We start from the raw sequence: 25,996 nt of genomic DNA, 5'->3' as shown, positions 1-25,996 counted from the left end.
ATATATATATATATATATATACAGATGCACATAAAGTTATGAACAGTACATAGGGCCTGAGCAAAGCCTGGCTGAACTGCTAGTATATCTATAAAAGTGAGAATGTGGCTGTGTGTGTGTGTGTGGACACTTCTCAACCTATATACTCAACAAGTTTTTGATCTACAGATCTAAAATTTGGTATATAGGGTATTCAGACATGTGGAAAACTTTTTAATCAGTTTTCACCAGGAAAAAAGGGTTGCTAAGGGATCAAAATTGAAAAATTGGTATGTGTAAGGCCACCAGATTTTTTTGTTCCCAACTGTTTCACGACTGCGCGTGCACAGTCATGAAATATGACAGCTTATTATGTCAAGTATGAGTTGGTTTGAAAACACTATTTAAAAGTCATGTCAAGCTGGCCTAATGGTTATCGTACTTGATTCACTGTTTAAGTTTTGGTTTTGATCTCAGCTTGAGTATTATTTTTTTTTTTTACTTACAAAAAGTGAAAACATAATACTCGCTTGCACATGTCTCAGTTTTTTTTTGTTTTTTTTTACTTAATTAATTAATTACTTTAATTTTTTTTTTTTACTTAATTTTTTTTTTTTTTTTTAAAGGAATTTAATGTTACGTTTAATACCTACAGTATTTCTGTTTTTAATAAATAAAAATTCTGCATTTAGTTAAAATATAATATTTATACGTATTTTATCACTGGGCAATGCCAGGCGGCCTGCTAGTATATCTATAAAAATGAGAATGTGTGAGGACACTTCTCAACCTATGTACTCACCAAGTTTTTGATCTAGAGTCTTAAAATTTGGTATATAGAGTATTCAGACTTTTCTTTTTATTATTACATTTTCACCCCAAACAAGGTACATTGCCACTTTGATGTAAGGGACATAAGCTACAGAGGTACTATGTAGGGAGTTGGGCAGCAAGATGTTGGTTCATGTTACGCTTGAACTTCTGCATGTCCGTACAGTTGGGGAAGTAGGGACCCGGAAAGGAATTCCAAAGTCTAGCGGTTCTGGGGAAGAAACTATTGGAGTAAAAGGCTCTCTTACATCTAGGGATCTCTACTGTGAAGGGGTGGGATTTAGCTGCTTGTCAGGTTTGTTGGGGGTATTTACGTCGAGGGGCTACAAGTGCTTGCAGTTCGTCAGAGCATTCACCATTAAAATACTTGTAGAACAGGCAGCGGGATGCAACATTTCGTCGATGGGACAGAGGCTGAAGCTTAGAGGACAGTTCAGGACCTATCAGATTGGCGACTCTCTTTTGAACCTTGTCTAGGAGCGAGAGACTATTAGCAGATGCACCAGCCCAAATATGACAACAGTACTCCATACATGGGCGAATAGTGGCCTTATAGAGGTACAGGATATTTTCGCACGTTAGTAGCTTTCTAGCACGGTAGAGAGAGAGAGAGAGAGCCTACCTTCTTTGCAGCGGTCCTGGCAACGCTCTCAATGTAATTGTTCCAACTCATCTTTCCTGTGAACGTTAAAAAGAAGTACTTTCAGATAAATAGCCTTTGGCCATTGCTATTGGTGGTAGAGAAGGTTTCTTGTAATTATTGAAGGAAACAAGTTTAGTCTTGTTTAGAATTATTTGGAATTGTATTTTGAGCATCGCCTGCATAGAGAATTGAACCCCCAACTTCCAGGAGTACTTTATCCACTATGCCAAGCAAAATTCAGAAACATTAAAGTTTAGATTTCTTTTATAATTGTTGATGAAATTAGCAACTTATATTAATTCTATTATTATCGATTTTGTAATGCATTCTTATCAACTCAAACTCATCGATTGATACGTTATCTCTGTGCTTATTTAATAAATTGTTGTTTATCTGCTTTCATAAAAGATTTTGAGTTGATATCAATTTTGATTAAGAAATTAGCTCCTCTCTTATTAATGGTAACAGTTAGCAACCCGATAGCTCCTGAACTGTCATTTAAGCTTCAGCCTCTGTCCCATCGACGAAATGTAGCATCCCTCTGCCTGTTCTACAAGTATTTTAATGGTGAATGCTCTGACGAACTGCAAGCACTTGTACCCCCTTGACGTAAATACCCCCCGACAAGCAGCAAAATCACACCCCTTCACAGTTGAAATCCCTAGATGTAAGAGAGCTTTCTACTCTAGTAGTTTCTTACCCAGAACTGCTAGACTTTGGAATTTCCTTCCGGGTTCCTGCTTCCCCAACTGTACTGACATGCAGAAGTTCAAGTGTAATGTAAACCGACATCTTGCTGCCCAACTCCCCACATAGTACCTCTGTAGCTTATGTCCCTGATAGTAGCCCCTTACATCAAAGTGGCAATGTACCTTGTTTGGGGTGAAAATGTAATAAAAAAAAAAATATATATTTTTTACCCCTATAATGCCCCCTGGTGGGAGAGGGTTAACCAGAGTTATCCCGGAAAATCGATTCTGGCAAAAATTTACTTTCACCATGACTAATGTCTGTGCAAAATTTCTTAAAAGTCCAAGGCATGGTTATTGAGAAAAGTGTGAACAAATTAACGAGAGTGAATTATTGGGTCTAATCCCTCCTTTGACGGGGACCAACAAATTCTGGAGAACAAAATGTTGCTTGTTTTAATGGTACCACTCACGTCTTTGTGGCTCTTTAATATTTTGAGTGAAAAGTATTTTTAAAAAAATAGACGGCTTTACTTTTAGAACAATCGTTGTATAAGAAGATAGAAGTTTAGCGACTATCTTAGTATGTTATGCTTCAGGTCTGCTGAATGGAATTACACTGACTGGTTCAAACACTAGCATATGTTCTTGCTTTTTTTTTTTTGTTTTGTTTTTTATACATAGGCATCACCACTTATCAAGGCTCAGAGGCCACTCGAGGATAAGGGTTAAAGAGTGCACAGTAATCAATAGTAATGGAAATTCAGTAAATTTGTTAACTTATATGAAACGGCTCATCAAGAACTTGTTTACATTGGACTTGAAGACAAACATATTGTAGTCAGCTGGAGAGCAGGAAAACGGAAGACAGTTCCACAGGCGTGCAGTTCTAAGAAAGAAGCTTTACTCATGGAATCTACATTTAGGTTTAGGTACAGATAAAGAGTGGGGAAAATTATTGATAGTGTTTTCAGCTAGACGAGTGTTTCTTGTGAAAGTTTGGTAATGGGGGGGCATAGATTGAAGCTCAGTCGAACACTTGCAATGAAAATAACGATAAAGTAGAGACAAACTCGCAACATCTCCCACGAGGCTACAAAGTGTATTTTGAACTCTATCAAGGCAGGACAAGTCCTTTCTAGCAGCTCCTACCCATATGTGGCAACAGTATTCCATCCTTGGACGTACCTGGCTCTTATATAGATAGAGAATAGCATCAGCAGTGAGATATCTACTGGATCGATAGAAGGATCCCACCATTTTTCTAGCGGCCTTGGCAACGGATTTAATGTACGTGTTCCACTTAAGATCAGGAGTAAAGGTCAAGCCCAGAAGCTTGTCAAAACATGAGGCCTCCCGAAGACGAGAGCCATTCATTTCAATTGATGCCAGATGGGGATCAGAACGTTGATGATGTAAAGATAAAAGCTTGGTTTTAGATGCATTAAAAGTAACAAACCACCTCTTTCCCCATTGTACCACTTGCTCAAGATCAGGAGAGAGAATCGGAAAGAACTTGGTTGTTTACGGTCTTAAATGTGCTACCATAGATAGTAGTGTCATCAGCATAAATGTCTACGAATGATGTAAGGATGTGATTTGAAAGATCATTAATGTAGATCAGGAAGAGAATTGGGTCCAGGATGGACCCCTGAGGGACTCCAGCATTAATACTGTGAGCTTGATTTCTGCCTATCAACCACTACTCTTATGAATCTATCAGGGTGAAATGATTTAAGAATTGAGAAGAATATTTCCAGCTATACCGTAGCTGGAGATCTTGTAAAATAAACCTTTATGCCATACTTTATCAAAGGCCTTTATTAAAGATAGAGAATTGCATCAGCAGTGAGATATCTACTGGATTGCTAGAATGATCTCCCATTTTTCCAGCGATCTTGGCAACAGGTTTGATGTACGTGTTCCATTTCAGATCAGGAGTAAAGGTTAAGCCCAGAAGCTTGTCAAAACCTGAGGCCTCCCCATGATGATTTAATGTGCGTGTAATAATTCGGAACAAAGAAGGGGAATGATAACCAGCTAATAAGGCTTTGTTCATTTCGAATCACAGGAATGCCTGTTGAAGTAGAAGACCGGAAATTTGCTAAGATTTTACACAAAGTAACGAAGCTAATATGACAGTGCGTCTATTATGTAATAATTGAAATCTTTTTAACTGCATCATTTTTGTTAGAAATGGACCAAACTTTTGCATTTATTTATTTCCGCCTGTGGAACTCTGTTTTGCTGGCCTGCTTTCCAGTTGACTATAACATGGTCGTCTACAAGTCCAATGTAAACAAGTTCTTGTTGAGCCATCTCTTAATAATCAAATTCTATCCAATTTCGACCACTAACAATCACTGCTGTAACCATAGTACACTCATGAACCTTTATTTCCAAGTGGTTTTGGGGCCTTGATATGTACAACAATCACCACACATAAGCACATACATACACATACAACAATCAAACACATAACACACACGTAAACACAAACACACGTACAAGAATCATAACACACACGTCAACACAAACACACGTACAACAATCACATACATATATACATACACACACCTCAACACACAAGTACAACAATCACACATACCCACACGTCAACACAAACACACACGTACAACAATCACACACATACAACAATCACAGACACACAGAACAATCATACACACGTACACACACATACATGCAACACACACACAGTTCTAGAAACTGAACTATAAGCAGTAGTTTTGTTTTTGATCCGACAGACCTAAAGTGCATTTCTGTTGCACACATGTAACGCACATATACACACACACAGTTTTAGAAAACAAACTTTAACTAGTTTTGTTTTTAATACACATGCACACACATACAATAATCACAAACACAGACGCAACACACACACACACACACACACACACACACACACACAGTCCTAGAAAACGAACTGCAAATAGTTTTGTTTTTGATCCAACAGACCTAAATTGCATTTCTGCTGAGTATTCATTTCTATTTGAAAGAAATGGGATCTTAAACCAAAACAGCTGCTCAAGTAAAAATCGCAATACGAGATTGGGTTTCAACCGTTCCAAAAATCTTCATTCAAAAGCCCTATTTAAGAGCTCAGCAAGTGAAAGCTTGGTTTCGTAGTTTGTTGGCCGTTTTACGGCATGTGAACCCATTTTCGGATTAGTTAATGCCATATCCAAACATTCATCCTTCAAGTTTTTTGAGTTGTCTATAATTTTAATTACTAATGAGCTACTACTTATCAAAGCCAAAAGCCACTCGATTCTATAAAGTAATTTAATAGCACAAAAGATGTTTCATTGTAGATAATTATGTGTAGGTTATTTTTAATGGTATTTGGTTAGTATTTGTCTTATTTATTTACTTTTTTACATGCAGTGGTGAGAGAAAAGTAAAGAGATTTTTGTGGATTTTAAGTTTTGTGTGTGCATGTGTGTGTATTTATATATATATATATGTGTGTGTGTGTATTACATATATGTACATATATTTGTGTGTCTATATCATATATACACGCATATTTGTGTGTGTATATGTGTATTACATATATGTACATATATTTGTGTGTATATATATATTACATATATGTACATATATTTGTGTGTATATATATATTACATATATGTACATATATTTGTGTGTATATATATATTACATATATGTACATATATTTGTGTGTATATATATATTACATATATGTACATATATTTGTGTGTATATATATATTACATATATGTACATATATTTGTGTGTATATATATATTACATATATGTACATATATTTGTGTGTATATATATATTACATATATGTACATATATTTGTGTGTATATATATATTACATATATGTACATATATTTGTGTGTATATATATATTACATATATTTGTGTGTATATATATATTACATATATTTGTGTGTATATATATATTACATATATGTACATATATTTGTGTGTATATATATATATTACATATATGTACATATATTTGTGTGTATATATATATTACATATATGTACATATATTTGTGTGTATATATATATATTACTTATATGTACATATATTTGTGTGTATATATATATTACATATATGTACATATATTTGTGTGTATATATATATATTACATATATGTACATATATTTGTGTGTATATATATATTACATATATGTACATATATTTGTGTGTATATATATATTACATATATGTACATATATTTGTGTGTATATATATATTACATATATGTACATATATTTGTGTGTATATATATATTACATATATGTACATATATTTGTGTGTATATATATATTACATATATTTGTGTGTATATATATATTACATATATGTACATATATTTGTGTGTATATATATATTACATATATGTACATATATTTGTGTGTATATATATATATTACATATATGTACATATATTTGTGTGTATATATATATTACATATATGTACATATATTTGTGTGTATATATATATTACATATATGTACATATATTTGTGTGTATATATATATTACATATATGTACATATATTTGTGTGTATATATATATTACATATATGTACATATATTTGTGTGTATATATATATTACATATATGTACATATATTTGTGTGTATATATATATTACATATATGTACATATATTTGTGTGTATATATATATGACATATATGTACATATATTTGTGTGTATATATATATGACATATATGTACATATATTTGTGTGTATATATATATTACATATATGTACATATATATATATATATATATATATAATATATATATATATATATATATATATATATATATATATATATATATATATAAACACAAATATATGTGTATGTATATATATATTTTTTTCTTGAAAAAAAGATTCCTGCCTCAACAAAAAAATATTCAACAAAATATTTACCCGTAAAATTATTTTACCAAAAACTTAATATTAAACTTTAAAAAGGAAGATACTTATGCACTAATAATAATGTAATTGACATTTTGTTGCATTTTTTAAAATTTTAAATATTTATAATTTTTCTCATTATAAAAAACGATTATTATATTGATTATAATTTTTTGACAGAAGAAATAAAATTAATTGCATATAAAACATAAGAAAAATGCAAAATTATCCAATTATATCAATAAATTTTGGCAAATTATGTAAATATATTTTGTAAAAAATGATTATTTAGTAAATTGATCTGAAATTTATTTGATTTTAAAATAAAAATAAAACATGGATTGACAAATTTTAAATCAATAAATTATCAATACATTTTGTCATTATGAAAAAGGATGATTGAATTCATCTTAATTGGGAAAAAATTGGAAAAGAAAAAAAAATTAAATTCAAAATTAGCCAACCATCAACAAATTTTGTCATTATAAATAATTTATTTATGTACATTCGAATATAATTTTTGTATACTATTTAATTTTAATGAAATAAAACATTTTTTCTCATAATTATTAATATAAAACAATAATCGTTTTTATGACAATATATTGATAATTCGCTGATATGGTTTTTTTTAGCAATATTGATTTTTCTTTTGCAAATAAAAATTAATCTAATGATTATATTTTCATGAGGACAAAATTTATTGATAATTTAATTTTTGATTTTTCTTATGATTTAAAATTTTTCTTCTAATGTTTTATATGCAATTAATTTTTTTCTTTTAATGTTTTATATGCAATTAATTTTATTTCTTCTAATGTTTTATATGCAATTAATTTTATTTCTTCTAATGTTTTATATGCAATTAATTTCATTTCTTCTAATGTTTTATATGCAATTAATTTTATTTCTTCTAATGTTTTATATGCAATTAATTTTATTTCTTCTAATGTTTTATATGCAATTAATTTTATTTCTTCTAATGTTTTATATACAATTAATTTTATTTCTTCTAATGTTTTATATGCAATTAATTTTATTTCTTCTAATGTTTTATATGCAATTAATTTTATTTCTTCTAATGTTTTATATGCAATTAATTTTATTTCTTCTAATGTTTTATATACAATTAATTTTTTCTTCTGTTTTATATGTAATTAATTTTATTTCTTCTGTCAAAAAATTATAATCAATATAAAAATCGTTTTTTATAATGTATTATCCAATACAGTCGGGAGAGGAGGTAAGTCGGAGGGAATTCCAAAGTTTAGTAGTCTGAGGAAAGAAGCTATTAGACTAAGAGGTTCCAGCATCGAGGAACTTCTACAGGAATGGGTGGGATTTTGTTGCTAACCAGGGTTTATCATGAGGATGTACGTTAAAAGGGCACAAGTGCGATGAGTTCATCAGAGCACACTCCATTAAAATACTTATAAAATAGAGACAGGGGTGTAACATTGTGGTGATGGGACAGGGGTTGAAGCTTAGTTGACAGTATGGAACCTATTAGATTGGTGACTCTTCTTTGGACCGTGTCCAAGACGCAATCAGAGGCTAATGGCAACAATACACAGGTGAATGGTGGCTTTGTAAAGGTACAGGATACTTTCAGGCTTCAGTAATTTTCTAGCATGGTAGAGAGAACCCACCTTCTTTGCAGCAAATTTTCATAAAATTTGCTCTTTTCATTCAGCTGATTGGGTTTTATATTGGCATCGGCATGTTAGAATGGACGTATACTATAGATTTGCACATGATTCTTCTTCTTCTTGTATGACGGTACGTTCATGCCGAAGATGAAATCATGGTTAGTGTTCTCCATAGGCTTCGATCCATTGTTGGTCAGATTCCTCTGAAGACATCACATGATTTTGAACTTGGCAGATTATATGAGGTAGGTTGCCATTACCTTCCCCAGCATAGTAGCATCTGACTCGCCTGTTTGCACCTATCCGTTGTCCTTAGATCATTCGCAGAGCTGTATGTAGTCGAAGAACGTAACTCTTAATGCCATAGAACCATTGATCTGCTAGAAATTCATCCTCCTCCATGGCCATCCGACGTCCTACTGCCGACGTCATCAGAGTTACTTTCTCCTAGATTCATGTCTTAACTAAAACTAAGGGTGCATCTCTCCCAGTGAATTATTGCGCCTCCAGATACCAGCCTGGAAATTTCTTATGACTCAGGGCAGTACATACAGCACCTAGCCTTCCCAAATGGTCACCCATCTGGTACTGGCCAGGCTCATCATTGCTTAACTTTATATGATCTGGCGGAAACCAGTGTGTCGACGTGATTGTGCCACATTATAGATTACTCTACTTGCTACTGAACTTTTATTAATATACATTTCTTTTTTATGAAAAATCGCTCCAGAAACCATTTAATGTAAGGAGCTAACAAGAACGAAAGATGATTATTACAAAGTCCTGAGATACCTATTGACCTTAGCTGCCTGCCTGCTTGCCAGCAAAATTCACCCTAGGCAGGTTGAACCAGCTTCCTCCGAAGGAGGAAGTTCCATTAGAATATCAAGTTCACAAGTAGTCCCCAGCCACATGTATATCCCAGTCTGAGAAAGGAAAGAGTAATATGTGTTTACATTTACCGTAGTAAAATTATAAAATCGGACAATATCATAGTAATCATTAGTAGTGTAAATTTGGTAAATTGGATTACTTAAGGGGAACTGTTCATCAAGAACTTGTTTACATTGGACTTGAAGAGGACCATATTGTAGTCAGCTGGAAAGTAGGCAAACGGAAGACAGTTCCATAGGTGTGCAGTTCTAAGAAAGAAACTTTGTTCATGGAATCTACATTTAGGTTTAGGCACAGATAAAGAGTGGGGGAATTATTGATAGTGTTTTTAGCTAGACGAGTGTTTCTTGTGAAAGTTTGGCAAGGGGGGGGGCATAGATTAGAGTTCAGATGAGCACTTGCTATGAAAATAACGATAAAGCATAGACAGGCTCGGAACGTTTCTTCTATGAGAAAGAGGTTGCAGGGAAAAGAAAAGGGCGTCCCCTACAAGGCTACGAACTCCGTCAAGACAGGATAAGGTCTTTCTAGCAGCTCCTGTCCAGATGTGGCAACAATACTCCATCCTTGGACGTACCTGGCTCTTATATAGATAGAAAATTGCATCAGCAGGTAGATATCTACTGGATCGATAGAAGGACTTCCCCATTTTTCCAGCGATATTGGCAACAGATTTGATGTACGTGTTCCATTTCAGATCAGGAGTAAAGGTCAAGCCCAGAAGCTTGTCAAAACATGGAGCCTCCCCAAGACAAGAGTGGTTATTTATTTGCTTCCCCACTGAGCAAATTAGGCACAAGGCCGTATTTTAATGTGGAGAGAAAGAGGAGAGGGAAGGGAAAGGACCAGCTCCCCCAAGTGGGAAGCTGGATAGTGACAATTGGTATGAAGGGTTTCTCCTACATTGACCAAAACTCATAGCTACAAGAGCAATGTCTGATATGTGGGGTTGCCCCCACATATAATTTTGATTGCAGTATCTGCCGGAACAGGTACTACACTTTGATCTTCCAAGAAGAGCCATTCATTTCAATTGATACCACTTTCCTTGAAAGATAAACTGGATGTGATACTGTTTTTATAAATGTAAATTGTAGAACTGTCACGTGGTAAATTACTATGTCAAGACTTTTTTTTTTTTTTTTTTTTACAAAATTAAATTACAGTATGAATTAAAATTGTCAACAAATGAAAAATTTGAAGAAAAAAAATAATTTCACTTATAAAATAATGAATAATAATTCATAAATCATTTCTGTGGCTAACTGTGCGTTTTGATGGGAAATAAAAATGAAAGCAGTTAATGAAACGTGTTCTGACTTGTAGTGATGCAATGCACCATGGCGAAAGAGAGAGAGTGATAAAGAGAGAGAAAAAAGAAAGAGAAGGAAGGACAGAGAGTGAAAAAGAAAGCCAGAGAGAGAGAGAGAGAGAGAGAGAAATAAAATGATTGAGGTAAAGACAGAAGAAAAAAGAGAAAATGAGAGGAAAAAAGAGAGAGTGTGTAAAAGAAAGCACTAAAGAGAGAGAGAGAAAGAAAAGGATTGAGAGAAAAAGAGAGCAAGAAAGAGAGTGAAAAGAAAACAATAGAGAAAAAGAAAAGGATAGAGAGAAAAAGATCAATAAAGAGAGAGAGAGAGAGAATAAGAAAAGGATAAAGGAAAAGAGAGTGTGTAAAAGAAAGCAGTAGAGAGAGAGGAGGGTGTAAGAAAAAGAGAGAAAGAGAGAGTGATAAAGAGAAAGAGAGAGAGTGATAAAAAGAGAGTGAAAATAAAACAATAGAGAGAGAAAGAAAAGTATAGAGGAAAAGAGAGAAAGAGTAAAAAACAAAGACAGCGAAACAGACAGCAATAGTAAGAGAGAGCCAGAAAAGGATAGAGAGAGAAAGTGAAAAAGAAAGCAAAGAGAGAAAGAGAGAGAGAGAGAGAGAGAGAGAGAGCAATAGAGGGAGGATAAGAAAAGGGTAGAGGAAAAAACCGCAAGTGAGATTAGCAAATCAAGTCCTGACAATTTGGAAGAATAAATCTAAAAAAATGAATGTTTTTACCTAGATAATAATCTTGCAAGCAAATATCATTTGAGATGAATTTGCATGCTATTTCGCATATGCATCTAAGCAAGTATTTCACGGTTATAGAACGCATCAGAAATATAAAAACGATTTTGTTTTCAATTTATTTTATTCATTCACTTATTTCATATTTCGAGCAGCCTTCTGTTTTTTGTCAAAAAAATTTTAGCGAAATGAGTAAAATTAATCAAAATGAGAAACGTTGAGAATATACTGGAAATTTCCAAATATTTGGTGTATTAATCTTCGCAATATTTGTTTTTCAACAGAACACACACACATCCTTGCCCTTCTTTAAAAAAAAAAAAAAAAAAAAAGTCTAATGGAAAAAAAAAAAAATTTTTTTTTAAATAACAAAGATAGCTAGAACTCAGAAAAAAAATGACCCCAAACAAAGAACAGGACCGTACTCTGGGACAGTCTAATGTTATTACTATCTTTTTTAAAACAATGTTTATGCTGTCTAAATTTAAATGCAATTTAATAACATCTAAATAATTTTAAATTATTAAAAGAATATAAAATAAAATAATAAAAAAAACAAGTGAAGCATCCATGGTCCCCCGTAAGTGCACAGTGAACGAGGAATAAAATAAAATGACTAAGTTCAGCATTGACCCCCCACCCCCACCCCACCATTTATCCCTAAAAGTCTCCAGGAGACGTCAAATCCTGGTTAAAATGAACAAACGGTGCAGTTTTAGGCCTTAACATATGTAAATTTGAGTTCTGCACCATGCAAAAAAAAAAAAAGAAATGACTGTCCATCATTTGCTCCACCCCACCCCATTTAGCCCAGAAAGTCCCCAAGGCCTTAACATATTTAAATTTGAGTTCAGCACCATGCAAAACTGCTAAATAGACACACACAGAAGATTTTGGACAAATATAGTATAGTCCCAAAAATGGAGGGTTTTTATTAGCCCTCAAAGAGCCCCTGGGGCACACCCAAGAGTTCTCTCAAAGTATAGACAAACAAAAATTATATAGAAACCAGTTAGTTACAACTTTTCAGAAAATTTTATAAAAATCCAAGGCAACAATTTTTCTTTTAATAAGCACAAACGTGTCAGTTTTAGTCATTTTAACCCTAAAGGTACCCTAGGAGGGCAACTAGAGTTTTCCCGGAAAATCCGTTTTGTTACTTTTTTACTCATATCATGTTTAATGTTTGTGTAAAATTTCAAAAAATTCCAAGGCGTAGTTATTGAGAAAAGTGCGAACAGACAAATCGACGAACAGACGAGGATGAATTTACAGGTTCACTCCCCTTTTGTTGGGTTAGGGTTAGGGTTAGGTTTTGTCGGGGAACCAAAAATGGCTGACCACATCAGATCAAAAGCATATAATGCAGTTTATTCATGTTGTTTGGATTCATCGGACTACGGTTCTCATTTTGAGTCTCATTTTTACAACGTTTCAGTCAGCATAACCTCCGACCTGCTTCAGGTGTATTTTGTTGAACTCTTTATTTACTTCATGGAGGTAGCATGCTCTTGTTCCATCAGCCATGACTGAATAGAGATCCAAAGTAATTTGCAATTGTATTTTTCAATCGCCCACACTAAGAATTGAACCTTGAACCTTCAGGTGAATATCACTTTTACAATTCATTTTTTCAAGTACTCTAACCAATGCACCACGCTCCTTAAAATACAATTGCAAATTACTTTGAACCTCTATCTAGTCATGGCTGACGAAACAACAGCATGCTACTCCTGTGAAGTAAATAAAAAGTTCCGTTCAAAATTTCGTCCAAATTCCAGAGTTCAACAGAAACATTCCAGAGTTCAACAAGATACACCTGAAGGTCGAAAGTTACATTGACTGAATCGTTAAGAAAATGACACTCAAGATGAGAACAGTAGTCCGATAAAACCATATAATACGAATAACCACTCCTCATCTCAAAAATTCAAGGTTAGTGTGAAATAAAAACTTTAAAACAGTTTCAATAAGTTAAAACTATGCAGGTTGGATGAAAATTAAACTCCAATGTGTTTAGTGATAGTTATTAGTTTTATTCTTGCTTGATTTTCAATTTTTAAGTCAGTAAACATACAACGTAGAAGTTAAAAATTGTGTATTAGGTTGGTGCAAAAATGATGTCGGTTTTTGACATGAAGTTGAACGTCAAAAAACATTTTTGCACCAACTTAATAAATTATGACGGCCATGTTGGATCTGTATTTTTTTTTTTTTTTTATAAGCCTTTGAGGCTATAAAAACAAATTCTAAAATAAAATTAAAAAAAACACTCACAAAAGTTTCATAACTAAAAAAATTATGTAGATTGATAGAAAATTTAATTTAATACACAGGGATTGCTTGTTCACGTTGCCTTTGGTAAAAGTTCTTTTTTGTATATTTGTTTAACTGTTTTCATGAATTTTTCAAATGAGGATTAATATTTTGGATAATTTGGATTATTCGGACAACTGTTCTCGTCTTGAATGTTATTTCCACAATGTAAACTTTGACCTTCTACAGGTGTATCTTGTTGAACGCGGGATTCTGCAGAGAATTATAGACATAAGCCTTTATTTAATACACAGAGATAGCTTAGTCACGCTCCGTCAGCCATGACTGGGTAAAATTCCTAAGTAATTTGCAATTATATTCTGAGTATAATCCGTACTGAAGATTGAACCTTCAACCTCAAGGGTATCACTTCCAACACTCTTGTACATATTTCTTTCTATATTATTACTAGTAGACTGCCAGGCATTGCCCAATCATAAAGTACCCCTAAATATGATAAAGTACCCCTAAATATGATAGCTTGATTAATGCAAATTTCGCATTTATTATTATACTAGCCTGGGTGCTCGGCGTTGCCCGGGTGTTTGGAAGTGTGTGTTAAGCAAAAAAAAAAAAAAAAAAAAAAAAAAAAAAATGGTAGTAGGCAGGCCGGCTCAAACCCGTACCGCGAAGGAGAAAAAGAATGTATATATATAAAAAAAAAAAAAAGAGAGAGAGAACATGATGTCTTTGCTGTTGTGCCCGTTGCCAAACCAGAAGTGGCAAAGGTTTAAATTAAGGCTAGCCAATCGAAAAGAGGGGGATGATTTTCGAATATACCATAGAAAAAAAGCGACTACTCCCTGTAGAAAAGTGCCCAGGTGAGGGTGAATGAATTTGTGTTTTTAGTCAATTTTTCAATATTTGTTGTCTAAAGGGTTGAGCTTCAAAACGATACCGATCTCGTGAAAATCCATCTCTTCTGTCGAAAGTTTTAGGCAGACATACAAACATACACACATACATTTAAACAGACAGGTGAGATTTATATTATAGATTATATTGGACCCAATATATAGTAATAATTTAAAAAGTTTTAAAAAAACAAAACAAAAAAAAAAACAAAAAAAAAACAAATGATTCTTGTGCCACCACTGAGAATCGAAACCAAAACGTTTAGCTTACAATTTACTTTTTCCTTTGACGTTAATGCCTGAGCTTTGAAGACATGTTTGCTGTAAGGCTAAAAATTAAAACATAAAGCAATAGCTATAAAGTTACGCATACATATTCGTAATGCTGTCGTTCGATCTTCACATGGCAAATTTCATTTTTTTTTTTTTTTTTTTTTTTTTTTAAATTTTCACACTTTTCCACTGATTTTCCCCTGGTTAAAACCCAAATATAAAGTTTCACATGGGTTCAAATACCCTATATATTAAGTTTCATGTCTGTAAACCAAAAACTGACTGAGGAGTTTGTTAGACAAAATTTTTTAAACAAATATAAATATGCATACATTAATATATACAGAAAGAGGTGTTTACTATAACCTTTTTAAGCAAATATTACGCAAGTATAAATCATGTAGAATATCGGCATGAATATAATTACACGTAATAGTTAACTAAAGATGATCATCTCATAAGAAAACCAAAAAAAACTTATAGGGAATTAATTAAAATGAAGAATATGCAAATTAGCTAGATCTTTTGCAGATGAATGCAATTCCACGATCCATGTATAACAAAGTTGCATTTTCTTTTTAAATAAATAGAAAAAAGGGGTTTTAATATGAATACCAAAACACAGAAAAGGCAAATTTATAGGCGTATAGATGTCTCTCAGTCTGTCTGTCCATTACATTTTTTCTTGGAAACTACTGGATTGATCTGGCTGAAATTTTGTATGGGCCTTTGTAATGATAAAATACTACAAACTAACTATTGTGGTATCCATTGGTGCACGGGCTGTGATTAATAAGGACTAACAGGACCCGTGGAAATTCCACAGAATGAGAAAAACATTTAATAAACAAATATGCTGATATTTTTTATGGATAGCGCAAAAAATTAGCTTTGGGGACAAAAACAAAAAAAAAAAAAAAAAAAAAACAACAATACCACACAACCAATATTAGTTTATTAACTTTTCTATGAAAAGTTAATTTTAAATATAGAACTCACCAAAATGAGATAAGTATTAATAAATACCCAGGAAGTAATACTATGCTACATAGTTCAATACAAATAATAAGATCACATTATAAGAGAGAATCTTTAATTTACTCCTTTAGTCCACCACCTCTTGATAGACAATGCTCATATTTTTTTTGCCCTGTTTCTTTCAAATGTTCCCTTTTATGCATGATATTTTACTGATTTCTTTTTTTGCTGAAGAACTGCTGCAAGTCAAAATTACTACGAGTTCCTTTCTCACACCATTAAAAAAAACATTAATATATTATTATCATACTAGCAGTTCAGCCTGGCTGTGCTTGGGTCCTATGTACTGTTCATAATTTTATGTGCATATATATATATATATATATATATATATAATATAAAGCTGAACGTCTGTGTGTGCGTGTCTGGCCACGAATAGGCTCCTATATGGTTGACTATTTAAAAAAACTGATTACATATAATGATAGAAGATGTATCAAGACACAGGAATGGGTATGTTTGATCTGGCATAATGACGATTCATTAAAATTGTGGGGGTCTGCGTACGCGCCTGGTCAACAAAGTATGGAAATAAAAAATTTAAAAATTAAAAAAAACGTTTACAAGCGTTTTTGATATAGATGTACATAATAATACTTTGATAAGTATGTTTTAACTTAAATAGGGATGGTATAATAAAATTGTGGGGTCTGCGTTCGCGCCTGGCCTCCGTAGAATGGAAATAGGCACAAACTTTAATAAAGACTTTTCATATCTATCTGCATAAGTATACTTTGATAATTATGTTTCAGTTTGAAGAAATATGGTATAATAAAATTATGGAGTGTTCGTTCGCGCCTGACCTCCATAGAATGGAAATATGTCACAAAGTTTAACAAGGTTTTTTAATATAGATCCACAGAATATTGTGATAAGTGTTTTAGTGTGAACATGTATGGTATAATGAATTATGGGGTTTATCTATTTTATTTTTACTTTCATCATATTTTGCTTTGGTTTTAATACCCCCAAATTCGAAGCTATCTCTTTACAACCCTTCGTTTTCATGAACTATCATACTTTCATAAATAAGAGTCCATTTTTTGTAGGCTGTTTTTGATCCCAGTCAACGACAGGTACTTTTGCTAGTATATATATATATATATATATATATATATATATATATATATATATATACATATATATATATATATATATATTTATTAAAAAGTTTCATTCATGTCCAGGTAACCTAGATCTAAACTTTCAAGTGTTTAGACCAAAAATTGGCGGAGGAGTTTGGTAGAGTTTGCAAAGGTCAACTCTTTTAACTTTGACCTCTTGGTAGCCAAATTTTCGCCCAAAAAATGATTAAAAAGCTTGCTGCATGTCTGAATACACTTTATGTAAAATTTCAAATGTTAAAAAACTTTGACCTCAATTTTGACCCTTTAAGATTTATTATTTTGGGCTCAAATCAAATTAAAAAGTTTGATCCATGTCCAAGTAACCTACATCTAAAATTTTAAGTGTTTAGACCCAAATTTTGGTAGAGTTTTCAAAGGTCAAATCGTTGAACTTTGACAGCCAAATTTCTGGCCAAAAACCGATTAAAAGATTTTCCCAAATGTCAATAGCCCTTATGTCAAATCTTGAATCTGTAGACTGAAAATTGACAGAGCAGTTTGTTAGGGAAATGCACGCGCGCGCGCACACACACACACACACACACACACACAATTTCACTTTTATAGATACATAGATTTATATTTGAAAACGAGGCTACATCAAAGGAAGGTCACTCTTATATTCTTGTTCAGGGTCGCCAGATTGGCTTTTAAAAAGCAAAATTTCATAAATTTGGCCTTAAATGAAAAAATTGGGCTTCAAAAATCATGTATGTTTTTTTTTTTTTCCAAAGCATAACATACGGATTAACTAAGGAAAGAACAAGCGAAATATATAAACAAATATGTCAGATTGTAAAATACGCTTAAATTTATTTGAATTCATGCGGATTTTGTATTTATTATTATAGAGCCAATTTTCTATTGAATATTATATTGTACATAATATATAGTACTGATTTCAAAAGATTAAAAAAAAAAAACAAAGGACTTGGGTACCATCGGCTGGAATCGAAACCTGAACATTTAGTGTTCCAGCTGCATTCCCTACCATTTGAGATATCAACAGATAGACAAAGATTTAAAATTAAACCACTTCAAGCTATGAATGAATTTGCGCATGCACAAAAGTAATAGAAATATGTCGGCAAGTTGAAATGAATATTTTGCGTTTAAACTTACCGACATTTCTGTGCGCATTATTCATCCATCCAAACAAAGATTTTACTCGTTATAAACCATTCTTAGTGTATGATTGCTATTTCCTGTTCATTTCAGTGTTACGTAATGAGTAGTTTAAGGGTTTATCGGTTAAATATTTTCACAGACACAGATTCATACATACGTCTACTGTTTTATTTATATAGATTAATGTTTAACTCTTTATGACCTGGTTGAACTTATTCGTTCAGTCGTAAATAAATGAATATATAACGGCATAAATAAAGTGGGAATTGATTCAAATATGCCTTGAACATATTAGTTAAGTATCTGGGTAGATGCCAGATACCTTCAGATTGAAACTGTCTATTGCTTACATTCAGTATGCCGCCATCTGTCTCAGAGAGTGGAGGATTCCATTTATTGTCATAAACACACTTTTTTTTAAGTACTATGGATAATAATCAAGGTAAGTTTATGAAATGCAAAAATTCTCAGTGATAGTTTAACTATTGAACTTCATAATTTTTATAGTTTGAAGACAATCATAGTACCATCTAACTAAAATTAACAATCAATATTTTGTTTAATTATCTACATCTAATTATCTAACTAAAATTAACAATCAATATTTTCTTAAATCATCTACATCTAATTTAACTCAAATCCCAAATTTATTAATTTAGGTCATATTGGGTTAATGCAAAAATGAGCATAAATTTAAGTAATATTTAAACGTTCAATTCGACGATTTTAAAGCACTCGTTCTAAGCCGACAGACTATAACTTTTACCAGTTCTTAATGGGCTAAAAAGTAAAATTATATTTACATAAAGGTTGTAAAACGTAACTTAAAATGAAAATCAAAGATTTACTCACTTGGATGTTGTTTCTTTTTATGGTAGTTGATCATATTTTTAGTTAAAAATAATTGACGTGAATGAAATGTGAGCAAATGAACATCCACAATTATTAAAAAAATGTCACTAATAAAAAAAAACAAAAAAAAGTTTATGCACATTTCTTATCAGAGTATAGATAAATCGTTTTTGCATTTAGTTGACCTCTTTATTGCATTGAAATGTGGATTCTATACAATCTGTCATGACAGAAAGATAAATTTTAGACACTTTTAAAGCCGTTAAAGGAAAGTGAAACGATAACCTTAATCTTTAGAATTAACAACAAAACAATCACATAAAGATTCTGAAGATATTTTTTATTTAAATCCAAATTTTATTAAAGTGCACTCCAATCTACTTAAGTTTCACTCCAATCACAATTTTATTAAATTTAACTCCAATCACAATTTTATTAAATTTAACTCCAATCATAATTTTATTAAATTTCACTCCAATCACAATTTTATTAAATTTAACTCCAATCACAATTTTATTAAATTTAACTCCAATCACAATTTTATTAAATTTAACTCCAAACACAATTTTATTAAATTTAACTCCAATCATAATTTTATTAAATTTAACTCCAATCACAATTTTATTAAATTTAACTCCAATCATAATTTTATTAAATTTAACTCCAATCACAATTTTATTAAATTTAACTACAATCACAATTTTATTAAATTTAACTCCAATCACAATTTTATTAAATTTAACTCCAATCACAATTTTATTAAATTTCACTACAATCACAATTTTATTAAATTTAACTCCAATCACAATTTTATTAAATTGAACTACAATCCTAATTTTATTAAATTTAACTACAATTTTATTAAATTGAACTACAATCCCAATTTTCTTAAATTTAACTACAATCTCAATTTTATTAAATTTAACTACAATCCCAATTTTCTTAAATTTAACTACAATCTCAATTTTATTAAATTTAACTACAATCACAATTTTATTAAATTGAACTACAATTTAATTAAAATTCACTCCAATCCCAATTTTATTAAATTGAACTACAATCGAATTTAATTAAATTTTGCTAAAATTTAATTAAATTTCATTACAATCCCAATTTTATTAAATAAAGATTCTGAAGATATTTTTTATTTAAATCCAAATTTTATTAAAGTGCACTCCAATCTACTTAAGTTTCACTCCAATCACAATTTTATTAAATTTCACTACAATCACAATTTTATTAAATTTCACTACAATCACAATTTTATTAAATTTCACTACAATCCTAATTTTATTAAATTTAACTCCAATCCTAATTTTATTAAATTTAACTCCAATCCTAATTTTATTAAATTTAACTCCAATCCTAATTTTATTAAATTTAACTCCAATCACAATTTTATTAAATTTCACTACAATCACAATTTTATAAAATTTCACTACAATCACAATTTTATTAAATTTAACTACAATCACAATTTTATTAAATTTCACTACGATCACAATTTTATTAAATTTCACTACAATCACAATTTTATTAAATTTAACTCCAATCACAATTTTATTAAATTTAACTCCAATCACAATTTTATTAAATTTCACTACAATCACAATTTTATTAAATTTCACTACAATCACAATTTTATTAAATTTCACTACAATCACAATTTTATTAAATTTAACTACAATAACAATTATATTAAATTTCACTACAATCACAATTTTATTAAATTTAACTCCAATCACAATTTTATTAAATTTAACTACAATCACAATTTTATTAAATTTAACTACAATCACAATTTTATTAAATTGAACTACAATCCCAATTTTCTCAAATTTAACTACAATCTCAATTTTATTAAATTTAACTACAATCACAATTTTATTAAATTTAACTACTATCACAATTTTATTAAATTTCACTACAATCACAATTTTATTAAATTTAACTACAATAACAATTATATTAAATTTCACTACAATCACAATTTTATTAAATTTAACTACAATCACAATTTTATTAAATTTAACTCCAATCACAATTTTATTAAATTTAACTACTATCACAATTTTATTAAATTTAACTACTATCACAATTTTATTAAATTTAACTCCAATCACAATTTTATTAAATTTCACTACAATTTAATTAAAGTTCACTCCAATCACAATTTTATTAAATTTGACTCCAATCACAATTTTATTAAATTGAACTACAATCCTAATTTTATTAAATTTAACTACAATTTTATTAAATTGAACTACACTCCCAATTTTCTCAAATTTAACTACAATCTCAATTTTATTAAATTTAACTCCAATCACAATTTTATTAAATTGAACTACAATCCCAATTTTCTCAAATTTAACTACAATCTCAATTTTATTAAATTTAACTACAATCACAATTTTATTAAATTGAACTACAATTTAATTAAAGTTCACTCCAATCCCAATTTTATTAAATTGAACTACAATCGAATTTAATTAAATTTTGCTAAAATTTAATTAAATTTCATTACAATCCCAATTTTATTAAATTTAACTCCAATTCCAATTTTATTAAATTGAACTACAATCCTAATTTAATTAAATTTCATGATTCCATTTCTGTTTGATATAAACTGTCCTTCTTTTTTTTTGTTGTACACCATCTATTAGTTGGCCAGTTATGTACAAATCCCAAGAGTAACAGGAACCTTTTATCATGCCTGAACGCGACACAATGTTCAACAAGTGAGATTGGAGATGCGCCGCTGTGCAACCCATGCTCTTTACCAATCCAAGTTATGACAAAAGCACCCTCAAAATGCATTGCTGGATTGCCAGGAATAACAGAGTCATGCCCAGAGTGATGAAAACAAAGTTTCCGGTTACGATTATGTTCTTTGGTGTGAGGACCAAATCATGCTACCTCATATCTTTGAGTCGGCTTGAAAGTCAACAATAAAGTGTACATGATGTGACTGTTGACAGACACCGGGTTTGACAGCAAGACTCGGCACCAGCCCACAAGTCCAAAGAGACCTAGGCTAGACTCCAGAAGGAGTGCTACGATTTCGTACTCTTCTCTCACTGCCTCCCCAACCTAAAACCACTGTACTACTTTGTTTGGTCATACATCGAGAACATCACCAACATGACCTCCCACAACAGTAAAGCCAGTCTGATCGCCGTTATCTGCTGAGTATTCGCCAAGGTCCTGCTGGTGCTTGTGGAAAAGGCACGCTCCCAGTTCCAGACTTGTATCAAAGTGGTGATTGAGGCTGAAGGCCGCTACATTGAATAGATGTCAGCTCTACTATGTAATCAAGTTACTTGAATTGATTTTTTTCAATAAAAGATTTAAAATAAAGCTGTAGTGTTGTTTTCTCTAGGGCGACACTTTTATCGTTCTATCCTGTACTTTATCGATTAATTAGTTGTCATAAAACTTTTTAAGCAGGAATTTAGCTATATATTATTTAATTGGAATTCATTATTGAGATGAGTATCGTTTTATTAATTTTATTTATTGTGGACTATTATCCTCATTTTTTCTTAGTCTCAATAATGATTTCCAATTAAAATAATATATACCATTCAGTACGGACCCGACCACGGAAGATAATAAATAAACATGAATTTATAAGACCGAAAAATTCAACCTTGATCGCCCTTCGATGCCCGTGGCGCAGTTGATAGAGACGTTGAATCTCTACGGTTCCAGGTGAGAATTGTCTGAAGATAGCGGTTTCAATCCTATCCAAAGCCGGCCAGAGGCTTACTTGGCCAAAATGTGGTGAGACGACAACAACTAGGCAGTAATTGCAGTGGATGCAGTCAGGAGATTCAGAGTTTCTATCAGTTGCGGTTACCACCTGACGAAGGCCAGAGGAATAGTTGGCCGAAACGTCGTGAAACAACTCAGAAAAAGATGAGGATAATGGTCCGCAATAAATAAAATTAAGGAATTTAGCTGTGAAATCAAAAGATAGTACTTACATATTAAATGTTATCGGTGAACGTCAAAGACGACATCAGATTTCCATTTGCCAAACGCCAACTCTCAGAATAAAAAACCTTAAAAATAAACATAATATCAATTTTAGGTAAAAGTGCAAAAACTTTAAAAAAAAAAAAAAAATACTCAAAAAGTTGAGTGATTATAGTGAAATGTGAGGAAGAAAAAAGTTACAGAAAATTGATAGAATAAAATATTTTTTTAAATTAACCGTTTACTGCCAAACTGTACTTTCAAATCGCTTTTCAAAATAAACAATATTTCTTACTCTTACGGCTTATCAGCCCAACTTCAAAGTACAGGCCTATGCATGGTTCAACAAGTGAACGAGGGGTTTGTTTATGTTCGTGCGTCATTTGCACACTAGCTTCCATCACATGTGGGTTTCATGATTAAAGAATTTATTTATTGTATATAAAAAAAAAAAATCTGACGTAAACTTCAACCTTATGGAATAATTACATTTAAAAATAATGAAGATGTGCGAGATGTATTTTTAACGAAAAATTAGCCATTCTGAAGTGCGACTTTTATTGTATATTTTAATGTGGAAGTTGGCCTTTGGGCCGGGATCAAAGTGTAGTATCTGTTCCAGCAGATACTGCAAGCAAAGACCATATGTGGGGACAACCTCACATATAAGACCTTGGTCAATGTAGGGGCAACCCTTCATACCAATTGTCACTATCCAGCTCCCCTACTCCCCGGGGAGTTGGTCCCCATTTCCCCTTCACTCTTCACTTTGATTTGTCAAGTTAAATCAAGGGTTATCTCCCTTTTTTGTCTTACAGAATTGGGTATTGCTTCCCCACGAAAGCAAATGTGACGCAAGGTCGTTCTTAATGTGGGGGCAGAAACCAGCTCGCCTAAAAGTAGAGTAAAAAGGGGACACTCTGGTTGGGACCAAAAATAATAATTGTTCCAGTATAGAGAGTTTCCCCTCCATTGACTGGGACAAATTACCTTAAGTGCAGCATCTGCAGAACAGATACTACACTTTGAGGTATTTATTTGCTCCCCCACTGAGCAAATTAGGCACAAGGCCATTTTTAAAGTGAGGAGTGAAGGGGAAATGGGGACCAACTCCCCGGGGAGTAAGGGAGCTGGGTAGTGACAATTGGTATGAAGGGTTGCCCCTACATTGACCAAGGTCTTATATGTGAGGTTGTCCCCACATATGGTCTTTGCTTGCAGTATCTGTTCCAGCATATACTACACTTTGATCCCGGCCCAAAGGCCAACTTCCACATTAAAATATACAATAAAAGTCGATAATTGGATAAATTCTATTTTTACTTGTAATTATTTGTCTACTGAGTTGATTTTTGTAATTTTTCGAATCTATATAATATCGTAGTATCTTCAACGTATGTACATATGTCACGGTTTACAGATTATAAATTATTCGATCAGGAGATTCTATTTATTAAAAAGGGAGGATAGAAGGTGATAACATACTACGAACATTAAATTAGCATCTCTATATACTAATTTAATGTTTGTAGTATATCACCCTTTATCCTCCTTTTTGATAAAATAGGATCTCTCGATAACTGAAGAGGCAATGTAAAAAAAAAAAAAAAAAAAAAAAAAAAATTTTTGATTAAAAAAAAAAAAAATTTAAATATTAAAAAAAAAAAAAAATGATGTCGCTTTCTGGCCGTACATAAAACTAAAATATATCTTCTTGATCTTCTGGATAGGATCCAAGGGTAGTATCTGTTCTGTTTAAAGATGGTATAATGATATTGTGGGGTTTTCGTTCACGCCTGCCATAGAAATGTCACAGACTTCTATAAGGATATTGAAGATAAACCATAATAACAAAATATATTCTGACACTACATTAAACAGATTACTTAGATAAATACTTTTATAGTTTTGACAAAAAGGCTACAATAATACCGCAGGGTCTCTATTCATACTGAATGTCCACAGAATGCCCATATGAAAGATGCCACTGCGGAATTTCTTTGTTTTATTATTATTTCCATGGCAAGTGTTCGTCTGAGCTCCAATCTCTGGTCCCCCCTTCACCAATCTTTCATGAAAAACACCTGTCTAGCTGAAACCACTGTCAGTAATTTTCCCCACTCTTTATCTGTGTCTAAATCAAAGCGTAGATTCCATGAGCAAAGCTCCCTTTCTTAGAAGCGCACGACTGTAGAACTCTCTTCTGTTTGCTTGTTTCCCACCTGACTACAACTTGGATGTCTTCAAGTCCAACATAAACAAATTCCTGATGAATCGCCCCCTTAAATAAGACACTTTATCAAATCTCCAATACTAACGATTACTACGATACTATCCCATTGATTACTGTACACGCAATAACCTTTACCCCCCCCCCGAGTGGCTTCTGGGCCTTGATAAGTGGTGACCTCCATGTAAAAAAAAAAAAAAAAACCTGCTAGTATATAGTATTTTAAAATATGTATTATTTATTCAAATAATGGAAACCCACTAGTTTATATTAATTTTGCTATGACACGAAGTATGTAATAATGTTTTCACCTGAAATGTGTTTAAAACATCACTAATCTACGCAAGCACCTAATATGTTGCCTCCCCTGAATCTGTAAATAAAACAAATTTTGTCACACGAAAATATAAAAAATTTAAATCAAATTTTTATCAAGTACTTTTCTGCAAATAAGTATTCTTCCGGGTATTAAGCAAAAATATGCATCCTTGCATTTACAATCATGGCCATAACTTATAACATA

The 25,996-nt window shown here is 31.7% G+C and overlaps 1 protein-coding gene across 6 annotated transcripts in view; it reads right to left on the bottom strand.

Moving 5' to 3' along the window:
* The window catches only part of LOC145246116 (CTD small phosphatase-like protein 3), a 203,397-nt gene that overhangs the window by 127,883 nt on the left and 49,518 nt on the right, over positions 1–25,996 (bottom strand). For 4 of the 6 annotated variants that reach the window (XM_080107950.1, XM_080107952.1, XM_080107953.1 and 1 more), the window contains exon 2: positions 23,252–23,329. The gene's annotated coding sequence lies outside the window, so the exon portion shown is untranslated. Of the gene's footprint in view, positions 1–1,432; positions 1,489–23,251; positions 23,330–25,996 lie in introns of all 6 variants that reach the window. The other 2 variants (XM_080107951.1, XM_080107955.1) reach the window with 1 other exon arrangement.

The sequence above is a fragment of the Euprymna scolopes genome, chromosome 23 (genome assembly GCF_053919585.1).
Source record: "Euprymna scolopes isolate OS-2025 chromosome 23, ASM5391958v1, whole genome shotgun sequence".
NCBI classification, from domain to species: Eukaryota; Metazoa; Mollusca; class Cephalopoda; order Sepiida; family Sepiolidae; genus Euprymna; species Euprymna scolopes.
The sequence above is the reverse complement of the archived record's forward strand: the minus strand, read 5'-3'. Positions and strand labels throughout refer to the sequence as shown.